Genomic DNA, 14,290 nt, shown 5'->3' with positions numbered 1-14,290 from the left:
GTGACAATTTTCTTATATCAATGTGCAGGGTCTGAGGCAGCACAAGTTTCCAGAAGAAAGATCCATAGCTGGTGGCCAGACCCAAGGTTACCCAAAGAAGTAAGAGAAGAGGTGAAGCAAGCAAGTCAAGCACTTGTGTGGAAGTGGAATCTCCTTAGTGTTTACCCCTGTGGAAGTTTGAAGACAAGGCTGAGGGAGAGAGGGCCTCCAGGGAAACACTGGTTGGTTACCTTCCAAGAGTCCTAAAAGGAGGCATTCGTCTCAGAGAATTGGCCATCACCTAGTATCTGGCCTTCAATCCCGCAGGCTCAGGCCTGACTTTACAAGCACCCAGAGGTATATTCTTCTTGTACGGCAGACCCAGACAAGCCAAGATCATGAGGTTGGTGTATAACATCATAGACTCCCAATGAAGAACCATGGCCACAGAGACCAGAATGCATAAATCTGTATGACTGAATTTTCATCCCTGGGAAGCTAAACCTTAATCAGATGCTTATTTGTTGCCAATAGATTCATACTAAGAGGGATCTCACACATCAAATGGTAATAACATCAGACTCTCCATCTCATAAAACACAAGTTCCAGGTCTAGAGTCCAATGGCTTTCCCTTCCCAAGATACTGCTTGGATGGGTACCAACCGTTCTGTCTGCAATGCGTTTTATTGATGCATTTCTTACTAACCATCCCTCTGCTCTCATTCTTAATGTGGCCTCGTTACTGTAATGGTTGCCCGTGCTGACTGAATACTAAATTCTTGAAACAACCCCAGTGTCTGATGACTTGACCTGCTCGATGCTTACTGGGTGAACAGCTCTGCTTTACAGACTTTCGAGAAGCCTTTCCCTTGGCTTTCTGGTTATTCTGTCTTTAAGGGACTGCCAGTGGGCTCACTGGTGACAGAGTTTAGTGCTGGGAAGGGGTCCAAGGGTCCAGACTCTGGTCCTGCATTTTCTGGTTGACTTGGCTACAATGTGCTGTGTGATTAAAAAACTTTTAAGAAGTTAGTGGCCCTGAAACTGACCGAGTTTTTGTCTTAGCAACTAGGAAAGTCAGAATCATATTTCTGGCTTCTTCTGGCAATAGTGTAAGATTACATGGTATCCATTAACTGTGCGGATCTGAGGATTTTGTGCTTTTGTTTTTGCTTTTTGTTCCATTCCTAAAATCTGTTCAACAATTGTTTTATCCTTTTGTATTTTTGTATGTCCCATCTCATTCTATAAAGGGAACTCAGAGCTCAAAAATCTCAATATGCCCGCTGATAATAAATTTCCATAAGCGAAAGGGGAATAGCTGTAAATTTCTTGGAACACTTGAAAAAGAAAGTATAATTTTTTGCAGTTCTTTGAACTTCTCAAATAAGTGACTTTAGAGTCCTGCGTGAGTGGAATTGTCTTATCTGCTAGACTTAACCAGGTTTAGGTAAGTACGTGGTAGGCAAATGGTGATGACAGAATGGGAGAGCGGAGGACTTCATGCACGCAGGGAAGACTTTATGCACACAGGGAGCACTTTTTGCATATGGGGAGGACTTCATGCATACAGGGAAGACTTCATACTCATGCGGAAGTGCCTTCTGGGTAGGCTGCACATTTTTTGTGCACATTCGTGAGTGTCTTCTGAGTAATGTGGAGTGTAGGGCTAGAAGAAGGAGTTACAACAGTCTTAGGGGATCTCTAATCGAATTTAGAGTGCCTCAGAGCAGTGATGAATAGTAACCTCATTTCTAATCCCTGGGAGTGTGGGGCTCTGAGGCTTGGGAGGTTTATAGTCTACTTAACCCTTTGTGTTGGGACTATGTTCTAGCTTAATCTCTCATTGTAAAGATGAGGAAACTGAGATCCAGGATCTGACTTGCCCAAGAGCATCATCATTTAGTGGCAAAGTCAGGGTAGAGTCCTGCACTGGTCTCCCAGCAAGCTCTTTTTTTCTCATGCCAATACCTAACACTTCTCCCCACTATGTCCAGTTTACTTCTTGTTCAGTCCTGCCTTTTGAACATACCACTGTCCTCTCCTCTCTTTACTGCCAACTACTCAAGGAGAGACCTTGATGGCTATAAATTTTGGGAAAAGTAAGATGCCTTTGAGGAATATTTTACCACTAACCAGTTTCATGTGTTTCACTTAAGGGATTAATTCAACTGGAAAAAAAACCAAACAAACAAAAGTGGCATAAATAACATACAGACATCTACTTTTATATCAAGCAATAAAAAACACAGAGGTGGGCAGTCCATTACTGGCACACCATTTATAAATGTCAATGATGAGTCTAGGTCCTTCTATGCTGCTCAGCCATTTGTGTGTGTGTGTGTGTGTGTGTGTGTGTGTGTGTGACTCTTCCTGGTCTCAGGATAGCCACAGGAGCACCAGCCATCACACTCTTGTTCTAATCAGATAACATGGAAAAGGGAAAGGGACACAATAGCATGTGACAGCTGATTCAGACTCCTTTAAAGAACTTCCTAAGACCAATTCCTTCCACGTGACCATGTCACATAACCCCCTCAGTTGTAAGGGATACTGGGGAATATAGTTTTTAGTTAAGGGTTTTGCTGCCCTGAGAAAAATTGGGTTGCTTGGAGAGTAAGAGGGTAGAGTGGTTATTGGGTAAACAACTTTCATGCCCTGCCACTTTCATGATTATGGGAAAATTAAATAATCTCAGAGTTTACTCAACTCTAAAATGGAAATAATATGAGGTCATGTATGGAAAGTAATTAGCAAAGTAGCTGGTACATAGTAAGTGTGAAAGAATATAGAACATTCATAATATAGAGTAGTATGGAAACGATTGATAGAATATAAAAATTCCCTAGTATCGCTGGGGCAATGGTGAGAACTATTTTGTCTTCTTTTTTTAGTCAGCGTGTTGGATATTGCACGATGAAATTTCTGAGGTTTCTGGAAGCTTTTGTTCTCCAGGCCACATAGAGGACTTGAGACTTTAGGGGACTTGAGAGAGCTAAGGTCGGTACTTGGCTTGCCATCATCCCTTCCTAGAACGACTTTTCTCTGAGCCATCAGGTTGTGCTAAGAGCCCCCTGGGAAATTCTCTCTTTGCATGTCTGTCTCTCCCTTGTTATAAGCTATTGAGGATAAGAGCAGTGTCTTAATCACTTTGATCCTTCCAAGGGCCCATCGCAGTACGAGGGACACGGTGGGAAGTCAACAAATGTGTACTGCATTGGGAGTCACTGCTGGGCTGACTCCTTTTAATATCTTCCTTGGCCAAGCCGAAACACGAAGTCCCCATCCCAGCAGACCTTGTCAGGGGGCATCCTCTGAAACATGAGACAATCAAGGTTTCTTTACGCTTCACTCTCTCAGGGAATGCTCAAAGCTCTGAACAGCTTTTACGTTAAAATGATGGAAGTTAAAAAGGTGACAGATGGGTAGTGACACTAATATTTTAGGAAACACGACCCTGCTCTGGGTCCCCTCATATAGCTCCGGGGAGTGAGCATTGTACAGTGAAATTCACTCTGGACGCAAAGCTGAAGTCTTTGGGCCCAATATTTGGTTCTGCCACTTGTTTACTAGTCTACTGGTGGAGACCAAGTCTAGACCAATGGCCTCTAATGACTTATCTGTCATATAGGTAAATAATACTTGCCATTTCTCAATCCCTCTGGGGGTTGTGGCCAACGCTAATGAACAAACGGGTGGGAGGGGCTTTGCACCACGGCTGTCACTGTTCTCATGACACCAGTACTCTCCTCTGATATCCGACTAACTGGGTGTATTGGCTTGCTAGGCATGTCATAACAAAGTATCCCAAACTGGGTGGCCTAGGCAACAGAAATGTGTTGCCTCATATAGTTCTGGAGGCTAGACGTCTGAAATCAAGGTGCCAGCAAGGTTGGCTCCTTCTGAGAGCTGTGAGGGGAGAATCCGGTCTATGCCTCTTGCCTACCTTCTGATGGTTTGCTGAAAACATTTGGTGTTCCTTGATTTATAGAAGTATTATCCTGATCTTTCATCTTTTACAACCTTCATATTGTGTGCTCCTTCTGTGCCTGTCTGTTTCTGTCTCTGTATAAGAACAGCAATCATATTGGATTAGGGCCCAGCCCCGTGACCTTATTTTAACTGGCTGCCTCTGTAAAGACCCTATCTCCAAGTAAGGTTACATTTTGAGGTATGGGGGTTAAGACTTCAACATGTGGATTTGTGGGGCGGGGGGGGGGGACACAATTCAACAGATAATTCTGGAGTATAGTAAAGGGTCCATAAATGAATACGTATATTACCTTTAGTCTGAAGAGTTTTACCTTCACTTGTTTCCTGGCGACCTTGGTGGCTACAGTCTCATTTTCTAATTCTGGTTTCAGCGCTCTGGAACTCTTGGTCTGCTTAAATTTTCTGAGTGTTAACTTTTCTCATGCGTAAAGTGGGAATATTAAAGGCTTTCCTATGAGGCTGTTGAGGACATTAAATGAGACGGCGTATGTTAATAAGCACCTTATGTAGTGCTTGGCATGTAGCAAGTGCCTCAATAAATGGCCATTCCCTTTCTTCATAGGAATGTTAGAGAAAGTTAGGAGACTAGGTGGGGGATGGTTAGTGCACACTAGCCTTCATAAAAAACAGTTATATCAATTTGTCCGGTTCCATCATTTTTGTGAAGAGCTATTTAAGTTTGGGGCTTTGGAAATGGAAAGAGAGCTGTCAGAAAGCTTTTTGAATTGACAGGAGACAAGCCAGCGTTGATAATCCATCATCTTAAATTGCCTACCCTTGATCGTGCTCTGCTATTTTTTTCTGACGATTTTTACCCATAATGACTTCTATTAATGTTCTATGTGCCTTTTTAAAAAGCAGTGATTTATAAATAAAAATATCTTCCCAGACCCTGTTTGTGACCTTGAAAACTATGTGAGATTTGATTTATTGTTCTATACTTTTCATCTTGGCAACACATGTTGAAAACATATTGAAGAGTGAAGCTTAGGTCACCCTCGGTGTGGTGAGGTGGAAATGAATTTGAAATCCTATAATTCAATCTTCTCACTTTTCGGATGAGGAGGTGGAGGAACAGAGAGGCAGGAAGACTGCCCCGCGGTTACCCAATAAGGCAGAACCTGGACTAGAACTTGGGCATTCTGCCCCCCCTGCTCTCTACAGCTTCCGTTACTCTATGCTCCAGTCTAATTAGCGTCTTAGGCAAGTCATTTCCACTCCCTGGGCTTTAATCCTCCTTTATAAGGGGGACTAGACCAGCAGTCTGCTGTGGCATTTCTTCACCGAGCCACAGTCAAACAACTGCCACGTGTGTGCCCTGCTCCTCAGGGGAGCAGCCCTTCCCTCCTCTCCCTATCAGACCACTAACTCCAGCATCCAACACCTATGGCCAGCTTATGGGAGGGAAACTGAAACTGAGCGGTGACCTTCAATGCCTGGCAGAAATCGGTGCCTCTGGGAGGGGGTGTTCACCGTGACAAACATCACGCAGAGCGAAGAGGGGGGAAAAAAATCCTCTTTTAAATACTCTTCAGACCGTGGTGAATTGGAATCCCGGTCTATCTTACCCGCTGAGTGACCTCGGCTGAGTGACGTTGAGTTACGTCGCCTCGATTGTTTCATTAATAGAAAGACCTAGGTTGGAAAGTTGTCGTGAAGATTGAATTCAATAATGTAGGTAAAACCCCTACACAAAGCCTGGTACATGGTAAGTATTCAGTATAGTGGTCATAATAGCACATTAGTAAACATACTTTGAACGAGACCGTTGGAGTAGCTCGCTGGTCCCAAACCCGTTCTAGATCTGCTAAGAAGTGACTGCCCTCCCCCGATACACATATAAAGACAAATGTGTAAACAATTTGAGGGGCTTAAAACATCCCTGAAACTCACACATGGGCCTTAGGGGGTCCCTGGATGCCTGATTAAAAACCCCTGAAGAATATCTCTAGGAATTTCCTTCTTGTTTTATCCGTGATTCAGGAAAATTTACTACGCCTGCATGACAACTAAGAAACACAATCTAGATGTTCCATAAACCAACTGAATCATAATGTTGCAAGAAAAAGACTCTCTGGCAGGGGTCTGAAATAGAGTAGGACCAGGAACTTTGATGAGAGAAATAATAAGTCTCAGATTCTACATTAACTCAGAACACAGCAGCTATTCAAAAATAAGAAATACAGTGCCTCATTATGATTCTACAAAATGAGAAAATGCCAAACGTGACACGCTAATAGTGTTTACAGTCTGAAACGCAGAGAAGGAGTGTCTCTTGGCCTTCTGGCCAGGCTGACCTTGACCACCGGGACTCCATTTGCATGGGGATAAGGCTGCAGAGAGCTGTTCAATCTGCTTTGCAAATAAAGTTCGGGGTTATGTTATTCCCCAAGGTGTCCTTGATAGAGTTAGGAAGAGGACAGTTGTCAGGTTGTCTCATTTGTCTGTTTTCAAGGGCTCTCAACAAACTCTGCTCTGAGGCTTTATGGTTGCCATCTAAGGATGATACTCCTTGTTCAGGACACAGACGTTTACTAAGCCACGCAGTACTCTGTGGTAAGCTATGCTATGAGGGACCTTTTTTGTCTGTTTTTAATGTGGACTGGTTTTTCTGGTTTATACTCTCTCTGGCTATACGTTTTGGAATGTTCTTTCTGGTTATGCTTTCACTCCAATTATTTTATTCACAACTCCCAGAAAGACTGTAAGGGATGTTTGGAGGAATTTTTGCTCCTGTTTTACGAAAAAGCCTGAGGCACAGAGAGGTTGGGGCTTGCTCTAGGTCATAGTGGAAACAAAGGTTACGTCTTCTGACTTTGAAACCACTTTCCACTGTACAGAATTGCCCTTTACCTACCCAGTTTAATATGAGAAAGACTTTATATATATAACTGACTGTAACACAAGACTATAAAAGAGAACTGTGGGGGTTCAGAGGTAAAGGGGCTCTCTTTCCACTGGCCAAGGGGAAGGACCAGGTGAGTCTTTGGGGAAGGAAGCTAGTTGCCTTTTTCTTCCTGATATCCCGAGTAGGACTGGGGGAAAAAAAATGAGCAATCTCTTCTTCCGACCTCAAGAGGTGTAGCTGACCCATGTCTATACAACACATGCACCACTAATTTTCTGATGAACAAAGATTTTCTGGACACCACTATCATGATGGAGTAGGGGGTTTATGATCATAGCGACGATTCTGACTTACATAGGTATGTGTGTGTATATCCATATGCCCATGCACACACATACTTTTCTTTTCTGGCCAAGCACCAGTTGAGGTGCCCAGCATTGTGTCTGTATCCGCTTCCTGGGGCTGCCATAGCAAAGTACCACAAACTTACTCTCGTAGTTCTGTGGGCAAGAAGTCTGAAATCCACGTATTGGCAGGGTTGGTTCCTTCTGGAGGCCTGAGAAAGAATCGGTTCCCTGCAGCTCTTCTAGCTCTGGTGGTTGTTCATAGTCCTTAGCCTTCCTTGGTTTGTGGTTGCCCCCCTTAGATCTCTGTCCTTCTTCACCCTGCCTTCCCGTCTGTCTGGTGTCTCAAATCTTCCTCTCCTTTCTCTTCTAAGGACACCTGCCACTGGATTTATGGCTCACTCAAAATCCACGTTGATGTTATCCTGAGATCCTTTACTCAATCACATCTAAAAGGATCCTACTGCCAAATCAGGTTGCATTCACAGGTACGGGGTTGGGACTGGTGACATTATTCAACCCGTTACAATGTCCAAATGGGACATTGCTCCTCGTCTTTGCTTCCCAGCGAACGTTTGCAATGCTTATAGCAGTGACACTCACTTCAAAGAGGGTAAGAGTCCATATAAATGAAGGAAAAATGTCTTAGTTGAATAAACAGGCAGGGGGGACGAGAAACACACCACAAGAGCTCCATGTGTGGCAGCTCTAGAAAGGATTCTCCCGGGGGTCCATCCCTTGGGTATGAAGTGCTCTGAATGCCTAGGAGAGTGGTGTGATTACAAGTGTTTAGATATTACCTATTATGCAAAAACTCAAGATCACTCCGTTACCAAGTACCTGGACTCATTTACTTAAGAAGTCTTCGATAAGAGATTTTTTCATTACTCGGTGCAAATCAATATGTATTTCAGACAGTATGTTCCTTCAAGCCTCAATTTGCCAAATAGAACAGGGGCACTTGAATTATAATGGGCAATAGAGATCCCATGTGAGTGGGTTGTGCATAATGAGGAAGACAGGTGACTGGGATATGAGCTTGTTTGGGTGTTGTGAAAAAGTAGAGATTCAGACAATCCAGGTTTGATTGGGAGTGTTTCGTGTTAATGTGCAGTTGTTGTAGATGTTTCCCTTGACCCAGAATATAAGAGGAAAAGTTAAATTCAGCAAAGCTGTCTTTAGTGTCTCGCATTATATTTGTGTTTATGGATTGTTGTTTATTACTTGCTTAGGGTGAAGCAAAAAAGGTATCCCAACAATAATCTAGACTGGGATTATGGCTTCAATGTTTTTAAAGGATAGAAATGATGCCAAAGTTTCTTGGTAAAATAATGAACACTTATAATAAAACAAAATTTTGCTCCTTTTTAAAAATCTGGTCCAGGAAGATCGATTTATTAAGTGTTAGTCTCTCAGCTTTTAACTCCCTAAATCACAAAGTACCCACGGCAAGCCTAATACTTTCTGAAGGTTTTCTTTAGCGCGAGCCACCTCTGGAAAACAGTTTATTTTCTTCACCTGAGGACAATAGATTAAAAAATAGGTAGCAGCCATGAGACTTCACCAAACATTTTCTGTCCTTTCTTTAAGAGATGTTGAAGGTGCCTAATAGAGTCTGACATGTTTTCGCTAAGTATGAAATATCAAAATGGCAAATCCTAATGTTTGCTTCATCCGAGGACAATTTCATACCTTATGCTTTACCTTGTCAGCTTGAATTGATATCAAGCCGGGAGAGGTCATGTCTTCCCCCCCACCCCGATTCCCTATCATAGTGCAAAATGCTCCAATCAGAATTCTTAAATGTGTGGTGTAATGTGGGATGCTATGTGGCATGATGGAAAGTACACTGAATTCCACAGACAAAACCCTGCATTCTAGTCCTAACTTGACCATTTACTAGTGATCCAAACCTTGACAAATCAGTAGAATGCCACAAATATTTGTTGTGCACCTACCATGTGCCAGGCATTGTGTAATAGGAGAGCAGAGAGAGAACATAAACACAGATCCCACAAAATGGCCAGGTGTTGAGGCACATGCATAAACAACTCCAGTATGAGGAACACAGAGACTCGTGCCAAGAGACAGGACTAGGTACAAAGCTACAGCAAGCAGAAGAGGGAGAAGTTGCTTAGGTTTGGGGAGATCCAGGAAGGTTTAATGGAGGAGGTTGATTCATGAGCTAGGATTGCAATGGGGGATAGGATATGCACATGGATTGGGAAGGGGGTATAGGCAGATTAATCCATGTGATCGAGCCCACTGAGGCGGTAAAGGATTTGACTCTGTGGAGCCTGATGAAGTGTCAGTTCACCTGGCACATACAGAAGTAGAGGGAGTAGAGAGAGTTGGGGCTAGGAAGGTATTGGACTCAGTAGAAAGAAGGGTTAAAAAAAAATCTAAGTTCTCTGTTAAGATTAATCTATGGAAGAAAAAGAAGAAGGAGAAGGAGGAGGAGAAGGGGAAGGAGAAGGAGGAGGAGAAGAAGGAGAAGGAGAAGGAGGAGGAGAAGGGGAAGGAGGAGGAGGAGAAGAAGGAGAAGGAGGAGGAGAAGGGGAAGGAGAAGGAGGAGGAGAAGGGGAAGGAGAAGGAGGAGGAGAAGAAGGAGAAGGAGGAGGAGAAGAAGGAGGAGGAGAAGGAGAAGGGGAAGGAGAAAGAGAAGAAGGAGAAGGAGGAGGAGAAGGGGAAGGAGAAGGTGAAGACGGAGGAGAAGAGGAAGAAGGAGGAGGAAAAGAGGAATGGAAGAAAAAGAGGAGCAGGGGAAAAAGAGGAGGAGAAGGAGGGGTAGGGAAAGTTGTTGGAGGAGAAAGAGAAGAAAGGAAGGAAGGAAGAAGAAAGAGCTAAATAGCTGGGACATCCATATGTCCCTGTTCAGCACCTTTGCATGGCGAATAAGCCAAAGGTAAAATGTCCTTGAAGAGGATTATAACCTGTCACAGAAACAATCTGATTCAAAGGCCTGGTGGGTCACAGAGGCCTGGGATTTCTACCCAAGTCACTTTGACCGGCTTTATGAGAGACAAAATATATTCGCTTCCCTGTAAATCCATCCAAAGTCTATAGAGGCTTTTCCCTACGTGATGGCAGGTAAGCAAAGCATAAACTTGGTGCTAATAACATTGGTCTAAGACTTGGTGGTTCCCAGATCCTGGAGATCCATTGCTTAGTAAAGTAGGCATTGGCTTCATCCCATTTTATAACTAACTAACCAAGACAATGAAAGGGATAGAAAAGGAAGTCAAGCTCAGGTCTCCTTTTGAGAACAAGTATTTAATTATGCCAAAAGTTACCAAAATTTGACAACCACTGTGCTTCAAAATTGGGACAATGTCGGCCAGTGAACAATCATTCTTCAACTCAGTTCTTGCACGGAACATTAATCTGACTTTTATGGTCAGCTCTGTAAAGTACTCTTGAGGGAGTTACTTTCTTTCTCAGGGCTCACAATGCTTTGTTTTTTCAAATAAAGGGGATGCACCTGATTTTTGAATCTTTATTTTCTTTGTATGGATTTAAGTATGTGCCAGCATCAAGTCAAGCCATCATCTAGATGTTCATCCACGTTATTAGATATTCAAATAGACTGAGTTTTCCTTTGTTTAAATATAGAATTGATGCACGTGCAGAGTTTTAAAATAGTCAAACAGAGCAGAAGAACAAAAATGTAAGGTAAAATCATCCTCTGCTTTATCACCAACCCCTCTCCCCAGAGACGTCACTGTCAGCATTTCCTCTTTTTAGTTTTACTAGTAATTATTATTGTAACTTTATATAACGTGCTTAGGAACCTACTTTTTGAGGTCTTGACTCTAGACAGAGTATTATTGCCTAGATATGTCTGAAGAATGTACTCACTGACATTACTTACTTCCACTTTTTCTCCCCTGTTCACTTTCTCCGCTTTCTAATTTTTGTTAGCTGGACTATTAATTTTTGGGTCTTTTATATGTTGTTTTCATGAATAACTAAACCCTACTTTATCGCTTAACTTGAGGCAGCTATAAATTCCACTGTAAAGAAAAGGACAATAGCATTCCCCTCTATCTTCAAGTTTTTCTTTCCTTTGTAATTATTTTTATACTATCTAAACTTACTACATTTATAGTCTCTTCCATAATTGTAAATACATCTTACGGGATTGTATAATAAATGGATTATTAAAAAATGAATGAACAGAATGATTATGTAAATATTATTCAATATAGAACCAGAGAGCCAGGGGTTCAAAATAGAACCAGGGATTGACTCACATGGAAGTAAATCTTCTATGCCATGAACCTGTTTCAGGTTAAAGGCGAATCCTCCAAATGTTCCATCTCATGTGCCCTCTCTTGATTTCTAGTCTCCTTTACCCTTTGTTGTTGCCACTGATATTTCATCCTCTTTACCAAATTACTGTTCAACTGAAGATAAAGGCAGTGAACTTCATGAGGTTTTGCACACCCTGAAGTGTCTTACGTGTCTTTGCTTTTACATTTGATTGATGGTTTAGTTATAGAGTTCTGTGCTGAAATCCTTTCCTATCTGAACTTTGAAGAATTTTCATTGCCTCCTAATACCCAAGAGGTGCTGATAGGAAGTCTGCTATGACTCTAAGTCTTTTTGCTTGGTAAGTGACCACTGCCCCATGTATCTGACATGCAGATTTTCTCTTTGTTATTGGAATTACCAACTTTCACCATGATGTCCTTTCCATGGTGATATCCTTTTTCCACCAGTCCTTCTTTGCATTCACACCTGTGTGGGAGTCAAGTTGCTGATAGTGAGAGGCAAGCGTTCTGCTGAACTGAACAAAGGATTGGAGTCAATTGACCTGAATTCAAGTCTTGATTTTGCTCCTTCTTTCCATCTTTTTTCTGTCTATAAAACCTTGGAAAATACTGTATCTTCACTCAGGTCTTTTTTTCTTTTTTTTCCTATCAAGACAAATTGATACTAGTTTCAGTCTGGTTCTTCCCTGCCATGCCCCATTACATTGCAGAAATACTGTTACGAGTGGCAGTAAAATTGTTTTGCAAACTGTAGAGCTGTATATTATGGTCCATATCATTGCAGTAGTTGTAAACATGATGAAAAGTGTATGGTGTTATAGAAATGTGGGGTTCTTGTTTTGTTCCTCCACTTATCATGTGTCATTTTGCCTGGGTGTGTAGAAATTGCTGTGGGGCCATCGTTCAAGCAAAGCTGCAAAGCAATCTTGCTAGTTAGAAGAGTGGGCCCTCTGATACCCTCCATGCGGCTGTATAAGGGCATCCCTCTTTCTCAGCAACAGTCAACTGATAAATGACCTGTTCCTTTATCCTTCCTAGGATAACTCCTCCCTGGGAGGTTGAAATGACGCACCTGATGACATACAGTATAGCTCCAAAGTTCCTCCGGTCATAAAATGGAGGAAGAAGAAATCATTTAAATTACTGTTTGGGGCATTAGCTTGAACGCTTCCAAGATGTCTATTCTCTCTGATTCGACACGTTTCTTGAGTTGAAACAAAATTTAGCGTTCTGAAGTATACTTCCAGGAAGTATCAAACAGTGATGTAAACTAGAAAGGGAAAGAGTACATTAGAATAACAGAATATCAGATTTGAGATAAATCTTCCAATCGTAACCAGGATCCTCATTGACAAATAAGGAAATTGAGAACCGGCTGAGACAGGAACTTACCCACGGTCACGTGAGGTGTATGGAAATCGTTTCCAACACTCCTAACTCCATCCCACACTTATTTGACCTAAAGAGTCAGGTCTCCTAATAGTCTTTAACTTTCTAACAGATCGCTTTAAAAGTGGAAAGCAGAGGTGCCTGAGTGGCTCGGTTGGCTAAGCTGCCCAGTCTTGATTTCCACTCAGGTCATGATCTCACAGTTTGTGAGTTTGAGCCCCGCCTCGGGCTCTGTGCTGACAACACAGAGCCTGCTTGGGATTCCATCTGTCTTCCTCACTCTCTGTCCCTCTCCTGCTTATGTGTGCGTTTTCTCTGTCTCTCTCAAAAATCAATAAATAAACTTTAAAAAAAGGAAGCAGAAAGAGTCCTTGTGACATGGATAATCTTGAGGCTACATCGAATACAAGTGGGCAAGGGGCCGTACCTCAGAACCCTTCCGGTTATGGACCCTGTGTGGGGTGTGTGACAGCACTGACACAGGACTCTCTCACTGTGGTCATGGGAGGTAGGAATTTTGGCCCCATCTCAAAGGCATGAGGAGCTAAAATCAGAGAGGTAAACAAGTTCACACAACTTACCACATTTGCTTTTGATGAAAGGCAGAGGCTGAACTTGAACTTGACTCTGAGCTGGAATTTGAATCATAAAATTGCTTCTCAAGATACAGTTCAAAGGAGAATCTAGAATCCAGCTTCCTCAAGACTCCAGTCTACCTCACGGTTAGACAACGATAAACAAAAGCACAGGCTCCACTGTTAACACCGTCAGTTCTTCACACAATTCAGAGGAATTTTGTGCTCAAATTTACTGGATCCTGGATTTCCTATTTTAAAAAATGATCTCGCATATGGATTGCTTTCATATGGCCTTTTTGGAATACTCACGGGGTTCAGGAGATTTAAAATTCTTTGTGAAAGAGGTGAGCTTTGCCTTGGTGAAAGCATTTCTGCAATTGTACATGGAGCCCTGGATACCACTCATGGTAACAGAGAAGAGTGTCCAGCATAGAGAGGGGCCTGAGACCAAGGCATGAGACAAACCCTGGAAGGAAATAAACATGTTCTGCCTAGAGTCTTGGCCAAGAAGAAGCTCATGGGGTTACTTATAGCTGTGTTCAAATTCCCAAAGGACCATGAAATGGAAATCAGATTAGACTTGTTTCATGTGATTTCAAAAGGCTGCTCAGATGAAAATGAGAAGCCAACAGATGAAAACGATTGGGAACCATATTTTTGGCTTATGATCAAAATAGCTTACTGATAGCTGGGCTATCTGCAGACAACATGGGCAACCTTTGGACATAGTGAGCTCTGTTCTGGAAGGCAGAGTGACTACTTCTCAGCAGGGAGTTGTGGAGAAACTCAATGGGTGTTGGAGTAGAACCATCAGGAAGTCCATTCCTTGGGTAAGGAATCCTGCAGTTCGATAACACACACCCAACACAACTACACACACAGACACA

At 42.5% G+C, this 14,290-nt stretch overlaps 1 long non-coding RNA gene across 1 annotated transcript; it reads right to left on the bottom strand.

The window, feature by feature from the left end:
* Positions 1–10,414: 10,414 nt before the first annotated feature.
* On the bottom strand, positions 10,415–14,045 carry LOC131511392 (uncharacterized). Its single transcript, XR_009261501.1, has 2 exons — positions 13,407–14,045; positions 10,415–12,706 (listed from the first exon to the last, which is right to left on the bottom strand). It is a non-coding gene; the product is annotated as an uncharacterized LOC131511392 (long non-coding RNA).
* Between the last annotated feature and the right edge of the window lie 245 nt (positions 14,046–14,290).

The sequence above is a fragment of the Neofelis nebulosa genome, chromosome 5, assembly GCF_028018385.1.
Source record: "Neofelis nebulosa isolate mNeoNeb1 chromosome 5, mNeoNeb1.pri, whole genome shotgun sequence".
NCBI lineage: Eukaryota > Metazoa > Chordata > Mammalia > Carnivora > Felidae > Neofelis > Neofelis nebulosa.
This window is presented reverse-complemented; position numbering and strand designations above follow the sequence as displayed.